At 45.2% G+C, this 26,269-nt stretch overlaps 1 protein-coding gene across 1 annotated transcript in view; it reads right to left on the bottom strand.

The window, feature by feature from the left end:
• The window catches only part of ARPP21 (cAMP regulated phosphoprotein 21), a 210,131-nt gene extending 205,492 nt beyond the window's left edge, over window positions 1-4,639 (bottom strand). Inside the window, exon 1 of the mRNA XM_068152705.1 lies at window positions 4,547-4,639. The gene's annotated coding sequence lies outside the window, so the exon portion shown is untranslated. The remainder of the gene's footprint in view (window positions 1-4,546) is intronic.
• Between the last annotated feature and the right edge of the window lie 21,630 nt (window positions 4,640-26,269).

Genomic DNA, 26,269 nt, shown 5'->3' with positions numbered 1-26,269 from the left:
CCATCCTAATTACCAGTGGCACACAAAAGCTCAATTTTAGCAGTGCAAGCTTTGGAAACTAGAGCTTGATTGGGTAAGGAAGAATTTTGGAGGGGGGGAAGTTTTTTCCAACAGGATAGCTGTCCTTTAAACATGGACTGCAGGAGAGCTCTCATTACACGGAGTGGGATTCTTAAGGGGCTAAAAAGCTACCAAAAAAAACCACCTCCAAAATCAAACCAACAACATCAAAACCTCCAAACAACACAGGAAGTGCTCTAAACTGCATTGTTCGAGACCTCAAATGTAGAGGCTAAGCAGATAATTTTAGTGCTCTCATTCCCTGGCTGCTCACTAACCCTCAGGCACATGCTGGGAAAAATAATAATAACAATAAAATCAATGTGAATTTTTTTATGCATTCCTCGGGTGTTCATAAGGAGAATAAAAAGGAGAGGACACTGTCTTACTGGTTTCAGGGGGCTGTGGGTAAGACTGCTGAAGTTACTCCAAAATGATAAATGCAGTCAGTGTATTCTACCCATTCTTGGGTTTTTTTTAAACAAAATACCCAGCAAGATGTTTCTTGAACAGTTCCTTCCAGATAGCTACATCTATTCATAAACTTCTTAATCAATGTCTTTATTAATTTTGTAATGCTGCATCCAGATCATATTTATCTGCCCAGAGAAAACCATCGTGGAGTGCTAACCTAACTGACCATTGCAGCAGCAGAGGTCTGTGCTCTGGTATTCAAATGAAAATAAGCAAAGAGAGGAAAATTCATACAAAAGTGTGACAAAAAAAGAAAACAGCAACCCCAAAAGCAAATAACAAACAAACAAAAGCAACAGACTATAGAAAATTATAAACAGGAGTACTTGGAAACTGCTGGGCAGAAGCTGAGTCTGTGACCATCCATGTATATGTATCACATATAATGAGTCAATGCCTGGGGCAAACTGTCTGTCCCCATCTTGGTGGCAGCCCTGCTTTAACCACTGATACAGCAGTTGGGCCTCAGCTCCAGACAGTGGCATGAGACAAGCCACACGGGAAGTTGTCTTGTAACCTTAACTATGACAACTGAGAAGCTACAGCTGCAACAGGGCTTGACTTGGAGCTGGATCAGCCTTAGATTACACCGGCTCTATGCAGCTGACAGAGGTTATGCATGCCTGGCTATTATGAGTCCCTGCCTCCCTGCCTTTTTCCCTCAGAGAAAGAAAATCAGAAAGTATTTTTGCTCCAGCCCTGCCTGGAGGATCTATAGAAACACAATCTTATTTACTACCTGTCACTTCCACACAAACATTTCCTACCGTGTCAGACCAATCATTTATTATACCATTTCTCTCTGAGGTCTCAACATCATCTATCACCAGTAGTCACCTACCCTACTCCCTCTCTGGGCCTTTGCACTGCAGGGGGATCATGGGCCACTGCTGTTTTCCATTTCATCACTCTTCCATTACCACTTGACCTGCCTGGAGCTGCCAATGTGTTGCTAAGGGTTCAATGGGGCACCTTTTTTATGAGTGAGCCTTCCCTACCAACACCCTCTTAATATAACAGATGTCAATCTGCCTGTTTGTGGGAACCTCACACCTCCTTCTTCCTTTAAGAAGAAATGGATGGAGGTTTCCTTCCCTGTGAATCGTTATGCTGCCTTCCTGCCCTCCCCTCCATGCACTCGTGCTTATGCCCTTAGCCTGCAGATAAGGATACATAGATCTTTACCTAATCTTAATCATCACAGAGAAGCAGTGGGAGTGCAAGCAGAGGTGCAACAGCTTACCCAGCAGCAAGGGAGAGATGGCTGAACTCACCAGGAAAGTAACAGAGGAAAGTCATCATTAGATAGCCATAAGACAGATCTAGATTCAAGACAAAGACATCTAACCATAATCATTGACAGTGATAACATGCTAACATTACCCTAGTTTGAAAGTGAAGTTTGTTAATAGCAAGTGAAGGAAGTACGGGAAGCACCTGGACAGCAACAGACTCAGCTCCACATGGACATGCCTTCCTCAGATCTCCCCAGAGGAGTACACATTAAGTACCATTACAGCCTCTAGTAAGATTCTTCATGCATTCCCCCCCTGCATTTTCAGTAATTTCCTCTCTTGGTTTTTAGAAGGTGAGGGTTTGTAAAAACCACACAATTGTAGCTGCAAACAAACCTGTCTGGAACCTTGCTCTTTCTCGTTAGACCTTGGTGAGGAGGGAACAGGCCATCATTAGATTTTTCTGTTCCAGAAAGGGAAAGGAGCATTGCTTTCCAAATTCACAGAAGAGCAGGATTGTCAACATCTGACCAAGACAGCCCTTGCTTGTGTGCCGGATTATCACCAGCTGCACCAGCCATGGTGTCAGGGTCCTGACAGGGTTGATTTTAGGAGTAGCTAGCCCATGCTTTTGCACAAGAGAGAAATCATATTCTCAGAGGTGTACACGTACACACACTGCTGGGGCACAGGAAAAGGCAGCTACTTGTAATAGCTGAAGAAGCAAAAGGGACTGCCTTCCTCACTCCCTCACTCATCCCAGCATATTCTATTATTTCCTTAACACCAGACTAGAATAGCTCTGGCCAGATTATGTGTTTACAGTAACACACTGCTTAGAAATGTAACTGAATTAACTCATAATGCTGCAGTGCCATTGCAAGGTAAGCAGCCAAAAAATTGCTAGAATGAGAGGAAGGTAAGTTATGAGCATGGTGCACTACATAAGGTAATACAGGGACCCATCAACCCTTAATGACAGTTTCCCATGAAAGTGATAGATAATGCTATCTCAAAAACAATAATAATAACAACAATTGTGCAGGTACAACACTGACTGCATGACCTGCTTGGCTGTGAAAGGGCAACTGTAAAACTTATTTGGATATGCCCTCGAACTTCTATTTCAGCTCAGGGATTTGTGTACAGATTGGGAGAAGCATTTAATGCTCTGTGACTCGAAGCATTTAATGCTCTGTGACTCGAAGCATTTTCTTATAATGCTTAAAATGAAATTAATAACACTTTTTAATGAACATACTGCCCTGTCACCAGCACCACTGGAGATTCACATGCCCATTTATCCTTCCCTACCTGGACACAAGATCCTTTGCAAGGTGGCAGATCTGGCTCTCCAGGGATGCAAGCTGCCACATCTCTCCTGAGGGACTGAGATGCTGAGTTCAGTGGCACTTTCAGCTTGTAGTTAAAAACTAGCATCAAATTTGCAAATAGCTTCTCTGTGAGCTGCTTAGAGGCACTTTCAAAGTAGCAAAGAAATGACTTTTGAAGGTTGGTGGCCATGTGTTTCCCCCATGTCTTGGCACATCTCCCTTCAGCAAAACACCAGCCCTTGGTGCTGGCCCATCCATGCGTGGGAGCGCCTGCTCAAGCATGGCTGAGAAGTGCTGCTTTGAGGTTTGAGCAAATTCTGCTTCACATATCAAAGTAAGAGGCATAGAAACTGAGGTGGGTGGGTGGTGGGAAGCAGAAAGGGAGCTGGAGAAAGGTTTGGCCGGAGCATGAGTCAGGGCACTAGGAGATGTGTGGGGATTATCATAGTTTACATAGCGTCCTCATAACCAGCCAACCACATCAAGCCTGCAGCACAGTGCTGGCCATGGAGGGTCATGAGCAGCAAAACAGTAACAGTGTTACGGTAGCACAGTGTCTTTTGCCTCAGCCTAATTCTCCAGGAGCTGGCTGATGCCAAACTTCAGTCTTTGGTACTGGACCAATTCGGAGCAGAAACTGATGAACTTTGGCCATTTTATGTTTGATTTGTTTTTCTTTAATTTAGCAGCAGCAGCAGTATCTGGCTTCCAGCACACTGCAGATTCAGCCTATTTGACTCCCTAAGCAAACCTGCTTCACTCTGTCAACGACCACCACATCGACTCAGAGCCAGCAGAGGGGTCACATAAAGCCAACAGGACGCTGGAAAGAATCCTGGGAAGCGTTGCAAGCTTTTCAGCTCCTCCTTCCTCTCTGCAGCCTTTCTGCCATGTAAACATCACCTAGACATCTGGGGGTTCCTCCCAAAAGAAGTTATCATTGTTTAGCAAAAAACACAACCAAAAAACCAAACAAAAAACACAACCAACCAAACAAACAAAAAACCAAACCCAAGCCAAACCAAAGAACGGAAAAGAGGAAGGTAGATAGGACACTTTAAGATATTTCCCCTAAGCAGACAGAGCAGTTACTTGTATAGCAGTCAGCACATTTGATTCCTTTTCCTATATCTCTCCCATGCTTATTATAAAAGCACGTCATGCCCATGTAATCATCACTGGAACTGAAAGTAACTTTGCACAGGAGCATTCTAAAATTAGAGAGCGTCAATTAAAATTAATGCAGACCCAAAGTGCTGTGCTGCAAAGAAACCACAGCCAGCAGATGAGCAAACACAACCCAGATCTGCTCATTTCACAACACAGAAACATGAGATTTAGTAATAGGTTTGTTTTTTTCTTTTTTTTTGGTGGGCCTTTCCCTGCTCTAAGAGCAGTGCCACAGAACATCAGCCCAGAGCTCTGCTGAGCCCTTCTTCTTACCCCGTCCGCAGAGCGGTTGTCGTCCCATCCAGGAGTCTCCCAGCTTTCTGCTCTGGAGATGTCACGATTTGCTTCTCCCCACAGCAGCCTCCCTGGGCACCTTCCACTCCACGTCCCACAGACAGCTGGGGCCAGCCCGGGGGGGGGGGGGGGGGGCAGGGCACGGTGGCGCTGGGACATGGCCCTTCCCCACATAATGGGAAGGCTGATGCCAGCGCCGCCATCGGGCTGGGCGAGATTCCAGCGCGGCGGCCGTGCCGCACCTGTCGCGGGGCACCAGCCGGGACAATCAGCTGCGCAGCTATTCTTAACCACCCGCACCGGGGAGACACGGCACGGCACGGCACGGCACGGCACGGCTGGGAGCTTGACCCATGCACAGAGCACCTTCTAGGGAAATAGTTGCCCAACTCAACCTTTAGTTAAAAGGCAAACAGCAACCCCAGGCCTGCATATCCCACCAAGCGGGTAAGTGCCAGAGCCTTGTGCAGTCCTTTCCCATCCATCACACCAGCCTGCTTTTCTCTCCAGCAGTGGCCTTTGTCCTTCCAGAATTGCTGGCCACAGATAGGAAAGGATCTACCTGTATTTACTGTCTCTGCTATCTCTGCACCAACCACCTCAGCCAGAAGAGAAATGCCAGGCTGATCCTCAGTCATGCTGAAGTCTGATGATCGCACTGCTTCGTGGCACACTTAGGTTTGTGGGGGAGCACCATGATGGACAGTGCTGTGGCACACAGCAAGAAAGTATATCAAGCCAGTGCTGTAAGTGACTCATTAAAAACCACAACCAAGCAAACTTCCCTGCCTAGCGTAACCTGCAATGATAACACAATTGTTAACTCTCTGCTTGAAGCACTCACAGAATTAGGCCACCTTGGTTTGGCTGGTTGGTTGTTTTGGGAAGGAATATTTTTTTTTTCAGATCTTACTTTCCTCTCCTGCCTGGATCTTGCAGGGGGCTCCAGGCACCCAGGGACACTAGGAAGGCGTGCACTGCAGCAGCAGTAAGCACCAGAGGGCAGCTTGAATACAAATGTCAGCTCCTACTTCAAATTCTCCAACCCGGCAGTTTACAGCAGGTCTTCCACAGTCCTAGCTGTAAGCTTCTTTAATGCATCCATTTTGTTTCCATAAAAGGACTCTGTTCAAGATGAAAGGGATGGAAAGCAGGAGCTGCAAGGCCCTGCTTTCTGCAGGAACCATCCGGAGGGAAAAGGATGCGCTGGTGGCAGTGTTTGTGGAGAAATATAGGTGAGGAAACTCACATACTGGGTTGTGAAAAGTGTAAAGTCTTGCTGCTGGCTTCGTGCTGGCTGGATTGTTATTTTAAACCATGTCAGGGACCAGATGGTGCTGCTTAAAAAAAATGTGGTTCTAAGCTAAAATTTAAAAATACACCAGAAGCATTTGTGAAAGTGTAGGAGAATTAAAGGGACAAACACCAAAAGTGAACACAGAGAGACCCTGGCTTCTGAAGAAGAAAGCTGCTACAGTCTGAGAAAGATAAAATGAAACTGGATGCTTCCACTGGTGCAAAACATGGGAGGCTCCCTAGACAGCTGAATTAGAGAGGAAATGTGTCGCAGCTGAATCCCTACATTCCACTTGCATCCTCTGAGTAACCTTTCTGCTCCCTGAGGAATAGAAAATTGATTCATTTCCACAGCTAAGTCTCTATTTTGATAGCAATATACAGATCAGACCAAGGTCTGGGCAGGTTCTCTCCTTCCCTGCTAGCGGTGTTGTATGTTTACTTGACCAAATCAAGATGGGCTCACCAGACTGCAATTGCTGAATGTTCTCTAATCCTTCTCTGAATAACCATTTCAGTAATTCAGCTGAAAAAAATAATTGTAAAATCTTTCACTTCAGCCAGAACATCTATGTTTAGAGTACAGCTTTAAAACAAATATTTAACATTTAAATGCTTCAAACAGCATTGCTGGGAGATTTGGAAAATTCTCTTTGTGTTTTACAGCCTTTCAGAGAAAAGATGTCAGGTGTTAAAAGCTACATAACCCAGCCCACTAGAGAAAGGAGCCTTACTCTTAAGGAATATGGATTGGGTGTTAGGAAGAAGTTGTTCCCCATGAGGGTGGTGAGAGACTGGCACAGGTTGCCCAGGGAGGTGGTGGAAGCCTCATGCCTGGAGGTTTTGAAGGCCAGGCTGGATGTGGCTGTGAGCAACCTGCTCTAGAGTGAGATGTCCCTGCCCTTGGCAGCGGGGTTGGAACTGGATGATCTTTGATATCCCTTCCAACCCTAACAATTCTGTGATTCTATGATTTAGATCCAGTTCTTCCAACCTTTGTAATATGCACCAAGCTGGGACCTGGGAAGTCAGTCTTGTCCTGATGTGACACAGTCTATTAAGTAACGATGTGCAGCCCCCTGTGTATACCAAATCACTTCAATTATGGTTTTGTTTGGCTTCTGTCAAAGGGATTAAGCTTCCTGAGGAAGCAAACCACAGCTTCCCTTAAAGTATGAAAGCATCAGACACCAGTTCAGTAAAGGGTGTTTGGGGCTGTGGTGGATTTGGGAGAGAAGGGCTGAGACATGGATTGCAATATGCATTTCAGGAAATGTGTGTCTTTAGATTTCTCATCACCAATAAGTCAGCACCAAGTGCAGACCAAATCTGCAAAGCTTGAGTGCAGGCAAGGGACAATCTCACCTCTGAGCATGTGGGGATTCAGCTGGCTGCTTTAATCTTCTGTTCCATGTGGGACAATATGCCAGCAGGTAACATTGGAAGGGAAGCATACCAGAACAGAATTTGACATGCTAAGCCACAGCCTCCAAGGGAGTCATAAAAACACAGATTCAGGAAACTACTAATTTCCTTTTTCCATCTCAGCTTCCAGCCCTCTGCCTCTTTGGTCTAGTAGCAAGCCAACCATTCCTGCAGGCACAGTGTGTTCCCTTATGGCCACCACTGAGCTGTAATTCAAGAACCTGAGCACAGCTGGTATCATCACTCAATACTGTGCAAGCATGACATGAAACAAGCTGCTCAGGCACTGGCATGAGGCAGGTGTTGGACCTGGGTGTGCCTGCATGCAATTCCCACTAAAGATTTTACCCTGCTATCGAGTTTTCTCACACCTATGTTGATTTTATGTCACAGATTTTCCATGAGGGTGTGGTCTCCATGATGTTGCCAACCTAGCTTGCTATGCACAAGAACCAATATTACAATCATGAGAGGAAAGGCAGTTTTCAGCCCAGCCTCTCCAACCCCTGTACTTGGAACTGTATACTGAAGGATATCAGAGGACCAAAATAGGTACAACAAGATCCATGAGAGCTGGATACTCAGAAGCCACAGGTCTTTTGCCTTGTATGGAGGAACTTGTTCCAGATAGCTGTACTTGGACGGACTTGGTTCTACTTCCTCACAGCTGGGACTGTACTTTAGGCTGAAGCTTAGGCCAATCAAGGTCACAGACTGTATCTTTTTCTTTTCTTTTGGTCAAAATACCTGGTGGTTAGACCTGTGACCTAGAAAAAACAATAGCTTAGGTTCCCTTCCTAGTGGCCAGCAAATTATCCATGGGACAGCAATGTGCCCTTGTGGCCAAGAGGACCAATGGCATCCTGGGGTGCATTAAGAAAAGTTTGTCCAGCAGCTCTAGAGAGGTTCTCCTCCCCTCCTACTCTGCTCTGCTGAGACCACACCTGCAATACTGTGTTCAGTTTGGGGCTCCCCAGTTCAAGAGAGACAGAGACCTGCTGGGGAGAGTCCAATGGAGAGCCAGGAGATGGACTGTGGGACTGCATTTCTCCTGTGAGGAAAGACTGAGAGCCCTGGGGCTGCTTAGCCTTGAGAAGACAAGGCTGAGAGGGGATCTGATCAATGTGTACCAATATCTGAGGGGTGGGTGTCAAGATGAAGGTGATGGTCTCTTTTTGGTGGTGCCCAGTGATAGGACAAGGAGCAAAAGGTACAAGCTAGAACAGAGGAGGTTCCACCTCAAGATCAAGAGACACTTCTGTGTGGTTAGGGTGATGGAGCCCTGGAGCAGGTTGCCCAGAGACACTGTGGAGTCTCCTCCTCTAGAGACTTTCAAAACCTACCTGGATGCATTCCTGTGTGCCCTGCCCTAGGAGATCCTGCTTTGGCAGGGGGGCTGGACTGGATGATTTCTGGAGGTCCTTACCAGCCCCTAACATTCTGTGACTCTGTGATTCCTTGTCTAAAGGGAACCAAACACGACAAAAGGCCCTACCCACCATGCTATAGCTAGGGAGTATTCAGAGGGAGATGCCTGCAATTTCAAACTTGCTATTATAGTAGAACAGATAGGATGTATTCCAATAAGCCCAAAGCACCATGCATGTTCCCAGCTAGTCTGGACTTACAAGGGAACGTTCACCTATTTCCACAACAAGACTTTTAACTTAGCAGAATTCCTGAATCACTGGACTAGAAGTTTATTTTTGAACTCTATGTCAGCCACCCTTTAATTATCCAAAGAAAAATCTGAAGGTTTTGAAGCACATGGATCTGCTCTCATCTTTGGTTGCTAATAATCATGACGCTTTTGTTCTGATCCAGTGTCAGTATATCAGTTCATCTGGAAAATAGCAACACGTGGGATTCTCCAAGGGGTGTGCAGGGTGGTGTGTGTGATGTGCAGGGCTGAGGTACAGGAGATAAGGCTGAGCAGCAGCTCCTCGGAAGTGCTCAAGTCCTGAAGGGAGATTTCCAGAATGTCCTAGCTCCATTCCCACAGAACTCTGTAATTATGCTGTCTCTGCCACTCTGGGGAGGGCTGGATTGATCATCAGGTTAGCACAAAATTAATTCCAGGCCAAGCCTCCTGTGATGGATTGCCTTAATGGTTTCTAAAATAACTCCTTGGGACTTTGCTGCACCTACTGTCAGAGAAGCAGCCCCTCACCATATCAGAGCACAGCTCTGCAGAGGGGTAGTAGTTGTGAACACACAAAGCCAGGGATCTGTCTGGATCCTGATTCTGCCCTCCACTCTGTTGTCCTCAGCACAGGAAAGATGTGGACCTGTTAGAGTGGGTCCAAAGGAGGCCACAGAAATCATCAGAGGGCTAGAACACCTCTGCTGTGTGGACAGGCTGAGAGAGTTGGGGTTGTTCAGCCTGGAGGAGAGAAGGCTCAGACCTTACTGCATCCTTTCAGTACTTAAAGGGAGTCTTTGAGAAAGATGGGCACAGTCCTTTTTCACAGGGTCTATTCTGACAGGGCAAAGGATGATGGTTTTAAACTAAAAGAGGAAAGATTTAGACTAGATAGATGGAAGAATTGTTTTTAATGCTGAAACATAAGCAGTGAAACACTGGCCCAGGTTTGCCATTCCTAGAAACATTTCATGTCAGGATGGATGTTCTAGTTGAAGATGTCCCTGCTCACTGAAGCACGGTTGGACTAGATTACCTTTGAAGGTCCCTTCCAAAACAAACCATTCTATGATTTATTAGGACTCAACTTCTCCTACAACAGCAGAGGTCAAGGCAAGAACCTAATTATACAGTGACATGGGCCTGTTACTGAGATAGGTTAAATAAATGTATATAGCATGAAATGAAGCAAGTGGAAGGCAGACAAGCATTACTCAAAACTACGCCATATATTTTATCTGCAAATGAAAGCACATCTCCCAGACAGCACAGGGGTAAAAAGCTCCAATACTTTTTGCTTGCAAGCCCAAAGAGAAAAGGCATCACCAAGACATGCAAAAACACAGTGAAAAGGTCTCAGAAAAAGGAGTTTAGGTAACTATGAGGCATCTCATCAGGAGACCATGCAATACAGAATATACTTAAATCCCAGACCAGAAATGCAATACAGACTCACAGAATGATGGGGGCTAGAAAGAACCTCTGGAGTTCATCTAGTCCAGACTCTCTGTTAAACCAGGTTCACCTAGAACAGATTACAGGGAATCACATCCAGGTGGGTTTGGAGTCTCTCCAGAAATGGAAACTCCACAACCTCTCTGGGCAGCCTGCTCCAGTGCTCTGTCTCCCTCACAGTAATTTTTCCTTATGTTTATGTGGAACTTCTTGTGTTCTACTTTGTGTCCATTGTCCCCTGCCCTTACACTAGGCACCACTGGAAAAAGTCTGGTTCCATCATCTTGACAACCACCCTTTTGGAATTTGTAAGCACAGACAAGATCCTCTCTCAGTCTTCTCCAGGTTAATCAGCCCCAGGTCTCTCAGCCTTTCCTCTAAGAGAGATGTCCCAGTCCCCACCACCTTTGTATATGCCTTTTGGCACATCATCAGTGCGACATCAGTGGCAGATCAGTACTGGCAATGGCAGCTCCCTGTTCAGCCCTGCTTTGGGCACAGCTTTGCAGTAGCTGCTGTAACTTCCCTGATACCTGTCTCACCTGTTGGAAACCCCTGTGTGCTTGACAAGAACCTTCCCAGGCAGAAGTTTGTGCTAACCACAAACAGGTCCCCAAAATTTCCTAGCAAGTGATGTCAGAGGCTCACGATTAACAGTGCTGCTGCTGCTGTGTGAAGGCAGGCAAAGGAAGATGCAGAAACAGAAAATAGATATCAAAACTGACATAAAATACAGGGCACAAAGGACAAGAGAGAGAGTGAATGTTGAGGAGCTAACACCAGATTGCAACTCCATTTCTGGTACGGGGAGAGAAGTGATCCTGTGGCCTCAAATCTTTGCTTTTCCAGACCAACACAGCTTCCTGACTGCAGCCCTGCCACCAGGGACCTGTGCAGCTTCTGCTGTTTGACATGATCCTAGCTGTGCCGATGAACTGACAAATCCAAAATGCCTCCTGCCCACGGCCCCTGCTGTGTGCCAAATTGCTATGTGTGCGCTTGTGCACAGCTTAGCATCCCTGCTCGGCATTTGCCAAGGCTGCCCCCTCCCACTCTCCCGCAGAAAGCAGCAAGCAGCCAGAGGGAAGTGGAGGGAAGATGGAGACAGAAAGAGAGGGAGTGTGCCTTGCACTTAGAAAGCCAACTTTTATTTTTAGAGATGTGGAGCAGTGCTCAAGCACAGCTTATTTTCACCCCAAACAGAAAAGACTGCTCCCAATTTGAAAACATAACAAAGCCAAATCAAACAATAAATCAGATGGCCCTTCAGCATTAGAAAGATACCTGAGAATGTCCTTGAATGATTCAAAAGCCTCGCTGAAGGAAGAGGGAGAATTAAGAAGAATGAGCAGAGTTTGGGGCACATATATCCCCCCTGCAGGTGCAGAAGTGACCATTGCCATGCCCTCCAGCCCCAGCTCTAGAAGCCCTCCCAGCCAGCCAACTGCTCCGCACTGGTAGAAAACAGGCAGGCAGGCTGCTGTGGCAGAATTTTTGGGAAGGACCAATTGGTTTAACTCACTACAGGCACTGTGATGCTATCCCAGATGGCTGTTTAGAGTGGGAGGAAGTGTGCTGAATTGCACCAGCTGAAGAGGAGAGGCAGCAGAGATGAGCAGAGGGAGTAGGAAACACAAGTGTGACACAGAAGCTCAGTGAGCTGTTGGCCTCAACACTTGACCAGTACAAGATGCCAGCAAAAACAAAGGGGTGAGGCACTAACAACTAGAGATTAACAAGAGAAGGTACATCCAAAACATGCCTGGTAGAAAACAGGACTGTATAACTGTTAGCCAAGTATGTTTATATGTGTCCTGCCTGCTTTTCATAGAATTGTTTTCACTGGAAAAGACCTCTAAGATCATCCAGTCCAACCATCAACCTAACACCATCGTGTTCATTAAATCACTCCCAGGAGTGCTGTGTCCATACATTTCTTGAACACCTCCAGGTATGGTGACTCCACCACTTCATTGGGCAACCTATTCCAAAGCCTGACCACTCTTTCAGTAAGGACTTTTTTTTCCTAATGTCCAATCTAAACCTCCCCAGGCATAATTTCAGGCCATTTCCTTTCCATCACCTGACACCAGAGAGAAGAGGCTGACTCCCACCTCCCTACAACCTCCTTTCAGGGAGCTGTAGAGAGGAATGAGGTCTCCCCTCAGCCTGTTCTTCTCCAGATAAAGCAATCCCAGTTCCCTCAGCCATTCCTCATCAGATTTGTTCTCTAGACCCTTTATCAGCATTGCTGCCCTTCTCTGGACCTTCTCCAGACCTTCTCCAGCCTGGACAGCACAGGCATTTGGCAGGGCAGGCAGGTATGTGCCAGTCAGCAGAGGTCCAGCCTGGAAGGGCAACTGTAATTGCCAGTGCCTGTGCTGGGCTACACAAATGACACAAAGCATCAGGAGCTTATTAAGGAGGCCTGAGGAGATGTCTCATTGTGGCTTGTGCAGCCATTTCTAAGGAAGATGCATTTTCCTCAAACAGAACCACTGTCAAGTTGTTTTTTGTTTTTCCTCCCCATGCCTGAGCAGCAGAAAAGGAAGGTCTGCAATGAAATGAACAAGTCCATTTTTGGATGACAAGGCAGCCTGGGCTAGACCACTTCACTGCCAGGAACCTCGAGAACACCCTGGCTTCATGTTTGGAGCAATCCTTTGGAGTTTTTAACCTCTCATTTGTGAAATGATACTACCCACAACTTTACCACTGTCAGAATCTATTAGCAAGTACAAACATCTACCAGATGAAAAGCCCTTATGTTTTCTCTTTTAAAATACCAGAGGTTTTATGCTCTTAGTGTTCACATTCACGTGTTGGTTAGCAACAGCATTTCCAGCTGCACTGAAAATGTCTTCACAATACAGAGCTAAGAGCAACTCCAAGGCAGGCTTATCAGCCAGGCAAGCCATAATTATGTTTCACTCACAGCTCCCACCCCCAAATTATCTGAGGCTTGTCCCTTGCTGCTACCAGATCCACCCTTAGCATCACTCTATAGGGCCAACACACATTTTACCTTTCAGTTCCCTTCTTAGAAAGCTTCCTACTTGAGAGCAAGAAACAGAACAAACATTATTACTAACTCAAATCCTCATCTCTGATGTATCACAGTCATCTCCCACTCATTAGCACAATCGCCTCCAATTTTGGATAGAATAAGACAACCTTTGTCTAGCTAAAAAATTCCCTTTCCCCAGCTCGTGATGCTTATTCTGTCACATGTCTATTTATAGATTTGTTATAGTGGATAGCAAATGGCTGCTCTACCCCTAGACATAGATCTGTCACTAGTCAGCTTAATTAGCAAGACTAACCCTGAACTGGACAAACACATATTAATCTCCTGATAACTCTCCAGCCTAAAATCATTGCTGCCATTCTGATGTTCATATCTCACAGCCATGGAACCAGAACATCTGTTTAACCAGTCCTGTATCCTTGTGGAAGCCAGCAGCACAAAGCAATGCAGTTCTTGGTCATCCTTCTGCTGAAGCTGCTTTTATTAGCATGAAAGTCACTTCTGAAGGCTGTGATTTGACCACTGAAACCAAACCATAAGAAAAGGAGAAACAAGAAGAGTTGTCTTGCTGCTCAGCTGCTCGTGCACTCTCTCAAGTGGCATTAGCTTGCAGTACTGTGTTACAGCTTTCCTTCTTAACAGCTCTGGATGACTTTGAGATTAACACCACACAAAAGGTGTTGTGAAAGCTTGGCTCAAGCACATAGCAGAAGATTTATTGTTTTCATTTCCAAGTTTACATAACAAAATATTTATGCAAAATGCTCCTTTTCAAAACCACACTTCTAAAGATTCTTCAGAAAAGGGAAAAGGGATGGTGGGGGAGAAGTTCACCACGGCTGGACTACCTTCAGTGACATCATGTTCAGCCTCCATCCCTAGAGTTCTGAAAATCAGACACAATAAGTGTTGCATGGTCTACTCATAAGAGTAGAAACCCATCTGGCAAGTCAGCCTGATTCCTGAACACAAGATCATGGACCGTATTGTGTCACTGCGAACCAACCCCCTCGAAATTTCCCTGGGAGAGGAGTTTACCTCCAACCGCAGGACATGGATAGGGTCGGTGGTGTTCTGCTTAATGCCTGAAGGTGATCCAAAATGGGAAACATTTAGGCAAGTCTACCAAGTAACTGGCACCACAGATACCTTTTTCTTTCCTAATGCATGACTAGACATTTTAGAAGCTGCTAGTGATTAAGGAACAAAACAAAACAACCTCAAAAAATCCCCACTCACCTTGCTCCCTTAGGTCCCCTTCCCCACCAGGCTGCCTCACCTGTGCATTTGCTGTGCAAGGGAAAGGACAGTTTAAGGCAAATAGTGGACAGTCAACAGCAGGTTCTGAGCACCTTTCTGTCTGGCACTTACTGAGATATGAATGAAAGGTGCCCAGCATAGAGGAGTGGGAAGTTTTCTGACAGGGTGTGACCGTTTGAGGCTGTGCCTTTAAGAAAAGGGACAGTGATGGGACACTCTGGCTGAATGTTTTGGAATATTAACGAAAACAATCAGATATTCTAAACGAATTTCATTGGTGGATTGGTGGAATGCAACTTTGAGTTCAGTTGGAACTTTCCTCAGTTCGCTCCTTTCCTTCTCCCTTTCCAGCTCATCTGCTTCTGGGCTCCCTGCCAGAGCAACCTTGAACATGTGGCCTACTAATATTCTGCTTTATTAATAACTGCTCTTTTTCTCTCTTTCTAACCCTCTTTGGGGAAAAAGGGGAGAGAAAGAGGTACAGGGGGGAACCGTCCTCCGGAGGAGGGAATTTCATTCCTGTATTATTGTTTTGGTTTTTTTACTTTGCTGTATATTTCTGTATATATGTTGTAAATACCGTAAATTGTATACATATCCTGCATTTTCCACATTGTTTGTAAAATACAGCATTTTCCTTTTGCTTCTCTGGCTGGGCTAGCTGTGGTTATTTTTCCTCTTTGTGGGGGAGAGGAGGCTAGGCTTTCTCTCCAAATCACCACATTTCTTTTTGGTGCCCAACATGGGGCAGATAATTAGCTTGATTTATTGCTTGCTTGACTCGGAGAAGCAAACATGAAGATGCTTTGGATTTTTAAGCAACTGCTATTCTCAGTGTGTTCGGTTCTGATCTACAAGTATTGTCTGGGCCCCCTTATCGATCACCTAGGTAAATATTTGATGCAGAAATTATATTTGTGGTTTATGTATAAAATCCGGCTTCTATATGATCGCTGTCTGGGATTCTTTTGGCTTACCAGATATCAGAATGTGACCTCTAGCACTCTCCCGATTGAGATAAGGGAGTTTAAGATTCCAGTAGGTGAAAGAGTAATTTTAAATGATGGCTGGGATCCAAAGCTAATTTTTTCGATGTGTGTAATCCTGCTATTGGTGATGATTAATGTCTATTTGTTATTTTCCTTGTGCCAGGAGAAAAAAATGTCAGGGGCCTGCTTCATTATTAAGCATAGATCAAAGAAGAGGCGGCGTACCTCTGGGTCAGCCCCAGAGACGTCCAGTGATGAAGAGAGTGGAGAATCTGTGTCAGTTAAAGTTAAAAAGTCTATTGGAAAGGCTGCTCTGAACGGTTCTGTTGCTGATTCTGGCAAGCTGCCAGGGGCGGCGGCAGTTCCCAACATGGCGGCTCCCCCATCTTCTTCGGTGGCCATTAATCAGGCAAAGTCATTTCCGCCTCCTTCCACGGGAGGACCGGAAGCCCCTTCCACAGCAGCTGATCTGTCTCAAAACCTGTCAGCCTCTGTTCGGGCAGCTGTAAATTCAAACACAGCTCCAATTAAGCAAGTAGCAGTTTTAAAGACTAGAAGTGGAAAGGCCAAAGCTGATCCAGAAGGTAATGGGGAAGAAGAGCAGGAGACTGATCCTGGTGAGGGACCTTCTACTAGAAAAGATCCTGCTGAGGAGGAAGAGAAGGTTTGTTTTAAAGATCTAGCGGAGTTAGTGAGATCAAAACAGGATAGAGATGCAGCTAGGACAGCAGCTAGCAGTGGTGGTTCTCAGCTTAAAGAGATCCTTAGGAGAGTGACAGCAGGATTATTTGGACAACAAGTTGAGGAAGAGGAGGCAAAGGAGGAGGAAGATGATATTTCCAAATGTTCTTCACCCCGGGAAGAATTGAGAAATGTCCGTAAAGATTACACCAGAGCAGATAAGGAGCCAGTTCTAGCTTGGCTTAGTAGATGTTATGATACAGGCACTCCAGCTCTAATGGTTGGAGACAAGTCGGCAGCTCAGTTAGGAACTCTCTCGAGGGATAATGGAATAGACAGACATCTAGCCAAGATTCTTGGTAAGGTTAATCTGTGGGTACGCCTTTTAATGGCAGTTTTTCCTGAGATACCCTTCCTGAGATGATCTTCCATGGAATCCTAAGCCCTGGACTACCATAGATGAGGGAATTAAGCGCCTGAGAGAATTTGCTGTTAGAGAGATACTCTATGGTGAACATGAAAGTCTGAATCCTGATGACATTCCTGTGGGTATTGGTCTTGCTAAAACACTCATCAAGCTTGCTCCTTCTAATTATGCAAACATTCTGGCAAGCAGGATTGTGGCAAGAAATTATGGTGGAACTCCTCCTACGGTTGGCCAGTTCAGTGATCAAATGAGACAATTGGAGGAGAGCATGACACGTGTTTCTTTGGTTTCAGCCATTGAAACTCTATCTGGAAAAATTGAGAATTGCATGAAAGAGCTGAAGGATTAATTTAAAAACACCATATCCCAATTGGCACAAAGAGATAATTCCAATTCTTCCTCCAGGTGGATACAAGTTTCATCTGTGAGGAACAGACGTCCTCCAAGGAGGCCATTCCAAAAGAGATCAAATCAAAACAGACAACCAAGGCAGTCACGTAGGATTATTTGGATAACTCTGCGTGATCAGTTTGGTGAGAACATGAACAGGTGGGATGGTCAATCAACTTCTAATCTTTTCAGGAGACTGAGGGAACTGCAAAGTGGCAGAACCCGAGGTGGCAATACCAGAAGGGTAGCTGTTACTTCTACAGCTCCCCAGAACAACTTTAGTAGCTCCAACAGTGGCTCCAGTTCTAACACTGCACACTGTGCTCAATGCACATGTGGGCATGTTCCCCATAACTAGGGGTGCCCTGCCTCCCACAAGGGGGAGGAGAGGGATAATGGAGATAACAGAATCTATTGGGATGTGTACATCCAGTGGCCTGGCACTTCACAATTTCAGAAGTACAGGGCCTTGGTTGACACAGGAGCTCAGTGCACCATAATGCCATCAAATTATCAGGGATCAGAGTCTATAACTATTCTGGGAGTCACTGGTGGATCTCAAGAGTTAAGTAAGGTGGAGGTTAATATAAGTTTAACTGGTAAACAATGGAGGAAGCATACAGTTGTGACCGGACCTGACGCACCTTGTATTTTGGGAATTGATTTTCTGAGAGAAGGGCGTTTCAAAGACCCTAGAGGTTATAAATGGGCTTTTGGAGTAGCTTCTGTAGAAATTGATGGACAAAAACTGAAGCTGTCTGTTAGACCTGAACTTTCTGATGAATCTGCAGTTGTGGGACAACACAAGATACAGGACATTAAATTGCCGGTTGCTTCTCAGACTGTGCATCACAAGACAATACAGAACCAACCGTGACTCTTTGTTGCCCATTCAGAATCTGATTCGTCAGTTGGAGAGTCAGAAAGTCATCAGCAAAACTCATTCACCTTTCAACAGTCCAGTGTGGCCTGTGCGAAAGCAGAATGGAGACTGGCATCTGCCCATGGACTACCGAGCCCTGAATGAAGTAACTCCACCTATGAGTGCAGCAGTACCAGACATGATGGAACTCCAGTATGAGCTGGAATCCAAAGAGGCCAAATGGTATGCTACCATAGACATTGCTAATGCATTTTTCTCTATTCCCATAGCAGAGGGATGCAGGCCTCAGTTTGCTTTCACCTGAAGAGGAATCCAGTACACTTTCAACAGGCTGCCAATGGGCTGGATCCACAGCTCAAGCATCTGTCATGCAGTAATCCATGGTGCTCTGGAGAAAGGCGGTGCTCCAGAACACATCCAGTTCATCGATGATATCATCGTCTGGGGTAAAACTGCTGAAAAGCTGGGGTTGTGATGTTAATGTGCATTGCCCCATTTATGTGCATGTCCTTTCTGTGCATATAACAGCCTGAAGCAGTGTGGGGAGCAGTGCCTGTGGGACATCACACATCTCGCAGCCCCAGTGTAGGGAGCAAGCTCAGGGATGAATGTAAGCATGTTTCTGCAGGTACATTACCTGGCAGGGAAGCCCTGTTTAAGAAAGTAACTGTGGCACAAAAGAGGTAACACTTTTTATAGCACCTCTGGAAAGAGAGCAAAGCACAGCCAAGAGGCAGTGGACATGGAATGAGACAGTGTAAAATGCAATGATAAACAACAGAGAGGGAGCATGGACCCCATGCTTGGGACTGGCCAAGGATGCCAACCCTGCCAGCTGCCTCCACTGCCTGGCAGACACTATGCCCTGTGTTTCTGGCTGAGCCTTTAGGGAAGAAAAGGGCCATATCTCATTGCAATTCCTACCTGCAGATGTTTAGTGGAACCACCATGAAGACCTGAGAGGGCTGACACACTGGTGCTTTAGAAGTAAACAGCAAGCTCTTTGTTAGGAGAGCTGTATAAGGGAAGCAGAAGGCTAATAGATCACAGGCCACTACAGCAAGTGAAACCAGCACTCATTTTTTAAGATGAGAGACTATGAGTGATAATCATTCTTCCCCATATTATACTTCACTTCTCTTGGTCTTTAAGCGACAGTAATAAAGCACTGCTGTCCAGTTAGTGGTATGGTTTTTGGTAGGTGAACATTACCAATGGATTGGTATATATCTGTATGCTTTAATACTTTTTTAAACACTGCAGTATCAATTTATTTGACATCCTCTCATGGCAGACCCACAAATGGATGAACTTTTAGTTTAAAATGGATGATAGTGAGGAAGAAGAACAGAATGCAGAACACGAGGCAGTTGTGTAGCCTGACAATTTGTAACACTACCTGCCTTCTGTTTCCTGGTTATTTATGGCTGGGTGGGGAGATAAAGGAAAGAAGGATCATTGCAGGGAGGACAGCTTAATTTAAAACATTGTCACTTGCTCCTGTTAAAGGCAGGAGTCAGGCTCTCAATAGATGTAACAGGTGTGCTGCCTCGGAGCAGATCTGCTAATAACAAAATCAATTTAAAATAAAGTGTTCCTCAAAGAAAGATGAATGAAGAGAGAACAAAAGCATCAGAATGCTCTTTAAGTGTGGACTGTGCTGTTTGATCTGGGTACTGCTCACCACCAAGACAGAAATTAAAAGCTTTCCCAGCTTCCAGCTGCATGAGAGAGCAGGGGTTATGGATCTGCACTCTTCTGCATGTCCTCTCACAGTAAACATGCCTTCTACCTTCCTATATTAAAAGCCTGTGCCCAGCATTGTGGTTTCATATTCTAGACTTAGACTCAGATAAAGGCTTCATCCTGCTGAATCTCCCTCAAAAGCTGTCCAGCAACAAGGCTGGAGGCAGCAGGATACTTGTAGCATCACCCAGAAAGCAGCAACACAGCTGGCTACAGACTGTCTGTCTGCTGGGCTTATAGTGCACCCAGCCAGAACGCCTCCAGTGACAGAAAGCAATTGCACCTTAAACCCAGGGCTTAGTGAGAATAAAGGCACAGCATTGCTTGGAGCCAGTTCTGTGAAACACAGATCTCTCTGGTCTGCTTCTTTACCGCTTTCTGTCCTTGCCCTCTCCACACCCACTCAACAATTCTCATGCTAACTGGGGAGGCGTAGTTAGGTCCTCAACCACAATAGTTTGCAAAGTGTTTTAAGGCTTCAAGTAGGAATATTTTGGTATTTTCCACCCTCAAACATCCTCAAAGGGATCAAGACTGGCATTCATTATGAATTGAACAAGGGTAAATATCACCATTTTCATTTCAGGAGGAAGAGAAAGAAATAAATAAAGCAGTGTCTTTCCTAGCTACATCCTCCCTTTATGGATGGTAAGAATTCATAAGACCTGCTTACATTAATATTAAAAACATGAGGATGTGAAAGAAATATATAAACCCTCCCCTGAATGCAAGCAGATTTTTCTCAGCTCTTTATTTGCATTAATGTCTGTCAAGTTCATCCGGGCTGCAGTCAGCTGAGTTCCACTAATGTCAGAAGAAAAGCAGCCCCATCACTTTTAGCTCGGGCCCTGGTCACACAGCCATAAATCTATTGGAAAGAAAAAGCAATGGGCACTCAGTCACGGTCCACACTGCTATAAAGGTGATGTAAGTGCTGCAAGCTCCAAACTAAATTCATAAATCCACCATGCATGTACAATTTGAAACTTCCAGTTTCACACCAGGTCCCAACACAAATGGAAAAGGCCAGAACATCAGTACTGCCTGCTCTCATAGAGTGGAAAGCCTCTAAACAAAAAAGCAAAGAGTGTTCCTACCAGGCATGTTGTCACCATGAGGAGCAGTGACAATGAGCAGTAACAACACAGTCAGAATCCACTGTCACCAGTGTTCTCAAAAGAAAGCATAGCAACAGATAATTGGCAGGTCAAGGACTACCATGAGATCAGGAAACATTACTGCAGTGCTCTGTCTTGATGATTATAGCCAGAACAGAAATCTATGGGATGATACCTACCTGAACAGCAGCAAGAGCTGAAGAAAGAATTATTTCTGCAACTGGTGAAAGCCAGCAAAGCAGCACTCTGCTGATTTATTAGTGCAGGGCAGTAATGGGATTATATCCTTATCCTATGTGTCCCTCTTTTAAATAGAAACATCTCTTATGCTGACCAAATAACCTCTGGAGAGGATGTGACAACCTTTCAATGTGGCAACGATGGGGTTTGGTTTTGGTTTTCTGAATAATCATCAAACTAAAGATAAAAAAAGAAGAGAAAGCATAAATATAACTGAGATAATTTCACTTTTATGCTTTATTTTTTGGGCTTTCTTTCCACTGCTTATTTAAACACTTCCTTCCTATGTTTTCTCCTGAATTTTATTAGGGTTATTTTCCTAAGACATCACAGAGGAATACTTACTCTTCTACCTGTGACTAGAGATACTAATATGCAGGCTTCTGGCAGTAACTCAGTCAAAGGAGCATCAATTCTTTTCAGTATTGGCTATCACCCCGACTTGCAGCCAAAGGAGGCTTCAGGCAAGCTGCATCTGCTGCAGGACCCCGAAACTCTTCTTCCTGTACTGATTCTGATTTTGAAACATGCAGAACTGCCTCTCTTCTCTAAAACCAAGCCTCCTTTTACTTCTGCTGTCATCTCTTCCCTACCTCTCCCCCACTCCTCTGGTGTTTTGAGTCAGTATGTTTCTCACTAAATGCCTCCTCCACCACTCTGTTTCACAGTGTCACTCACCACGTGCAGAACCTCACCACAGTTTCACAACAGGACCCTTGACAGGGGAGTCCCAAATTAGAGTGGCCAACTCATCCATCAGCAAAACAGGACCCAAAATGTTGTTGATAACACTTCGGCGTGAAAATGGCTATGGATAGAGCAGAACAGCATAATGGGTGGGAGCCCAAAGGGTTAAAAAAAGAAAACCTGAGGTATGTAAATATATAATTTCTATAAAATCCAGGCACACCTTGCTGCTGTTTATTTTTTTTGACACTTGTCTTTTAAAAAATATATGAGTGTGTTGACGTCCAAGTCCAGGGCATATTTCACTCCTGCCCACGCACTGTTTGTGTTTTGAATAACTCAGAACAGATGATGCGCTGGTCCGGAGACAAGAAATCCTCCAAACATCTGTCAACCACTTCAGCCCTGAGAGCTGAAAGCAAACACTGCCAGCAGCTCTGCCCTGCCCACCCTGCCGCACTGAGGCTGCAGGAGCTGTTCGTGTGCCTTCATAGCTGGCTAGGCAGCTGAGGATGAGAGAAACATCACTGCTTGAAGCTGCTGTGGTCTGAGGCTCTATGTGAGGTGTGGAGTGGGGCAGGGGGAAAGTTATGGATAAGAAAAGCTCCTGATGGTCCTACAGTGGTGCTGAAAAGCAGAGGGGTTGGGCATCCTGTGTCTTGGGGAGTCTGGAAAAGGAGTAAAGAAGTAAAATTCATCCTCATGCAGAAAGTTTGTGATTTATCTTAGATTTTGAAAAGACTAAAGGCACATCTGCACAGATCCTTTACCATGACACTTTGAAGCTCTCACTCCCTTCCTAAACAGCCCTTAAGCTTTCCTGGGATGAGAGAAGACTAGGGTAAAACCACTGGAGAACTAATGAGGAAAGGGGAAATGTCTGAGGTTGGAAAATGGACAAAGAGAGCCCTGGTGTGTCCCATGCTGGTCTCCAGGGAACCAGTGGATGATCCCCAGTGATGCTGTGCCTGGGGTGAGGAGGAAGCAAAGCAGGGCTCATGGTGCTTGGCATCTCCCTCTCAGGGTGCTGTAGATGAACATTGGAGGCAGGAACAGGTGACTTGGTGAACCCTTGGGTAGGCACTTCCACAGGGAATGAGTTCTTGAGCTGGGGACCTGCCTGCAGGGACTCATGTTTAAGGAACTGAACATGGTACCATGACCTACTCTACAATCTGTTCAAGAGACTTTTGTACCCATCTCTGTACCTTAAGGTTCTCTACTGTCTTCGAGGTTATACTCTGGAGGCAAAACCTTGCTCCAGGGCTGACAGAGCAGATGGCCAACCCTGGTGCTTTCCTCTTCCTAGCAGTGCACAATCACCGATGACATATGGAGCACATCACTTCAAAAAAGTATGCTGCTCGTAGGTTCACAGAAACAGTGCTCAGGGTCAACCTTCAGCTACACAGGTCTAAAACTTTGCCATGCTCTTTCAAATCAGCAATGCCCCGTGCAGTGACAATCTGTTTAGCATTTAAAACTCCTGCACAGCAGTTTAAGAATCACAGCTCAGCTCAGTTTTTTCTGGATGACCCAATGGGTCTTACCACTGTTCTCCTCGCCTTCCCATACGTCAAGACTTAGTGACATCAGCAGGAGTTCATGTCCCTCTTCGTCCTCACAAGCCTACACACATACAGGCTTCAAAAATTCACCCTTAAGTATTATTGAAATCTGTCTGTATGGAATGCTAGTGGGTGGCAGGGACCTCCATAGATCATTGGGTTCAACCTCCTTGCCAAAGCAGGATTACTTAGGGCAGGCCACACAGGAACACACCCAGAAAGGGAATCCAAACCTCTCTGGGGAGCCTGTTCCAGTGCTCCGTCACCCTCACAGTGAAGAAGTTTCTCCTCATGTTGAGGTGGAATTTGCTGTATTCTACTCTCTGTCCATTATTCCTTGTCCTATTACCAGGTACCCCTGCAAAGAGCCTGTCCCCCTCCTCTTGACACCCACCCCTCAGATATTTATAGACATAGCACAGCCTAAGAAGCCCCAGGACTCTCCGTATTTCTTCGTAGGAGAGATGTCTGAGTCCCTTGACTGTTCAAGCCTCATGTACCCCCAGTGCTGGGAAATCACATATAAAGACTGGAGGTGTAAACCATGAGGTATATAGATGTTCATGAGGATAAAAAACACTGTCATATGACTCCCATGCCTGTACCAGCAGGCAGGAATCCTGACATGAACTCATCAAAGAGGAAGGAGAGGAAGGAGAGTCCCCTCCTTGCTTTTATGACAAAAGGGGCTTTGCTTTCTCTTTCAGGCATTATTCCACCAGAAATAAAGCCTGCAGAAGGCTTCCTGGTCTTTCAGGAGTATTGTCTGTGAATATGACACAGACAGCCAACATAATCACAAAGCAATGCTAAGGGAAAGAGAGCCTTGAAAGGCCATTTAGATTTACAGCCTAAATAGTGAGAGCAGGATAGAGAATGTTTTCCTGAGTGGCAAAGTCATTCCCAAGTCCTTTAGGGAGTGAAACACACCATGTCCCTGAAGCTGGCAGCTATCAGATTCCTGTTGCTGTCTCTAGAAGTGGGACAGCAGAGAGCAGCAGGAGACACAAGTAAAATAATGATACTCGGTATTTAAATTCACCAGCAACCTGAAATTAATGAGTAGTGCTGCAGCCACATTGGGCTTGGGAAGCAGAGACAGGCTTCAACCTTTGTCATCTATAACTGTGTTATCTAAGCCACTTCTGCATCCTAGTTTTAATAATGGTATTTTCTATGTCATGACACTATTTTTTTTTAAACTCTGCACAGAAATGAGATGATGAAATGGTTTTTCTCTGTGCAAACCAGTTTAATTATTTAGGACAATTAAAATAATATATTAAAAGAACTCGAGAAAGGAGCAGCATGACTTCATCAAGCAAAAGTCTACACTTTGCAAGAAGTAAATAGAATATTCTGCAGTCAATTTAGATGAAGAAAAACCTACACAGTTGAAAGCTAAGTCCTGGGATTTTACGTCTGTTAAAAAAGGTAATAATAGCTAGAAGGTTGTTTTGCTTGGTTTCTTAAACTAAATATGCATGGCTCAATCTTTGTGAAAGAAAAAAACCCCAGCACATTAAAACATAGCTGTTTCATGGTTAAAGTAACCCAACAGCTGACAACCAATGGCAGAAACTAGGCCAGGGTGTCAGAGGGACTCCCAGGCAATTGTATTTTGGAAAGCAGTCATAATCCAGAGTGCGAAGCACCCCAAGAGGGAGAGAGCTGGTTTCTGCTCTTTCCTCTGTCACAGACTCCTCAGGTGACCTTAAATAGGCCATTTTCATTTGCCTCAGTTTCCCCAGCTGTACAGGAAGAAAGATCAACGTTTGATCCCATAAAGCACTCAGGCTTGTGAGTGCATATTAGAATGCTAAGCTCAGCGCTTCCCAAACCCGAATGGCTTCTGCTCTCCACAGCTGACACTGTTAGCTTGTTGGAAGAGTAGCACTGGACTCTGAAGGACTAGTGCAAGCCTCCCCTCAGGTAACCATAGTGCAAGCTACCTCTGTATGTTGTAACAGAGATCACGCAGATTTTCCAATCAATTGGTATTTTCCCCTGAAAGTACCAGCAACTTTTCCTTACAGGTATCAGCTCTTCGGACCTCTCCTGCTGTGGAGATTCAGCTTGCCTTGTGTGGTGCAAATCAGATGCAGTTCTCTCCTCTTAACCACAGCTTGAACAAGGGTGGTTTGACTGCTGCAGCTTGTTGCAGAGTTGAAATGCAGATCAGCTAAGTGGCTTATCACAACTTGTAGTGCCGTCTTGTCACTGTGCTATAACCAGCTCTAACACCTACTGCTTATATCTGCCAAGGCTTTCATGCCTGTATGAACAGATGCAAGCATACACAGACATATATATGTGCATAGAGATCCAGCACCACAACTAGTATTCTGAGTGGTGGTGTTCAGCAAAGGATGAATGGGTCACAAAGGTCCTTTAAAACATTGCTAAGCAGGACCTGTGATGAACCTCTCTGTTCATGACTATATCAAATAGCCAGACCCTCACAGAATGAGCCATGCAGCCCAGGGCAGGAAGTGAAGGCATAATGGGCATGTAGGCAAACCTGTTCTCAGAGCAGCTGCTCTCCGACACAACAAACCTGTTCTGTTCTAAATACTAATGAGCAAACCACATCCTGGGGGAGAAATCCACATATATTTTCCATTAAATATCTCTTGTATTTAAAGAGAAAGCAAAAGGGTGTAGGGAGCTGTTTTAAGTGTTCATTGAAGATATGGTACAGAAACTCCAGCCATCCTTGCAGGTGTCCTTAGATGTGTGACACGAGGCAGACATAAAAATGAGAAGTTGTGCAGTCATCTATTTAAGACATGAGAGAGGTCTTAAAATGTTCCTAAATTTGGTGCCTCTCAAAGATACAGCTCTCAATTATGACCATGGGGCAAATG

Source organism: Melanerpes formicivorus, unplaced genomic scaffold (assembly GCF_026170545.1).
Source record: "Melanerpes formicivorus ecotype bairdi unplaced genomic scaffold, bMelFor1.0.p_v2 SCAF_24, whole genome shotgun sequence".
Lineage (NCBI taxonomy): Eukaryota > Metazoa > Chordata > Aves > Piciformes > Picidae > Melanerpes > Melanerpes formicivorus.
Note: the sequence above shows the minus strand (reverse complement) of the source record. Positions and strands in the feature narration are given on the sequence as shown.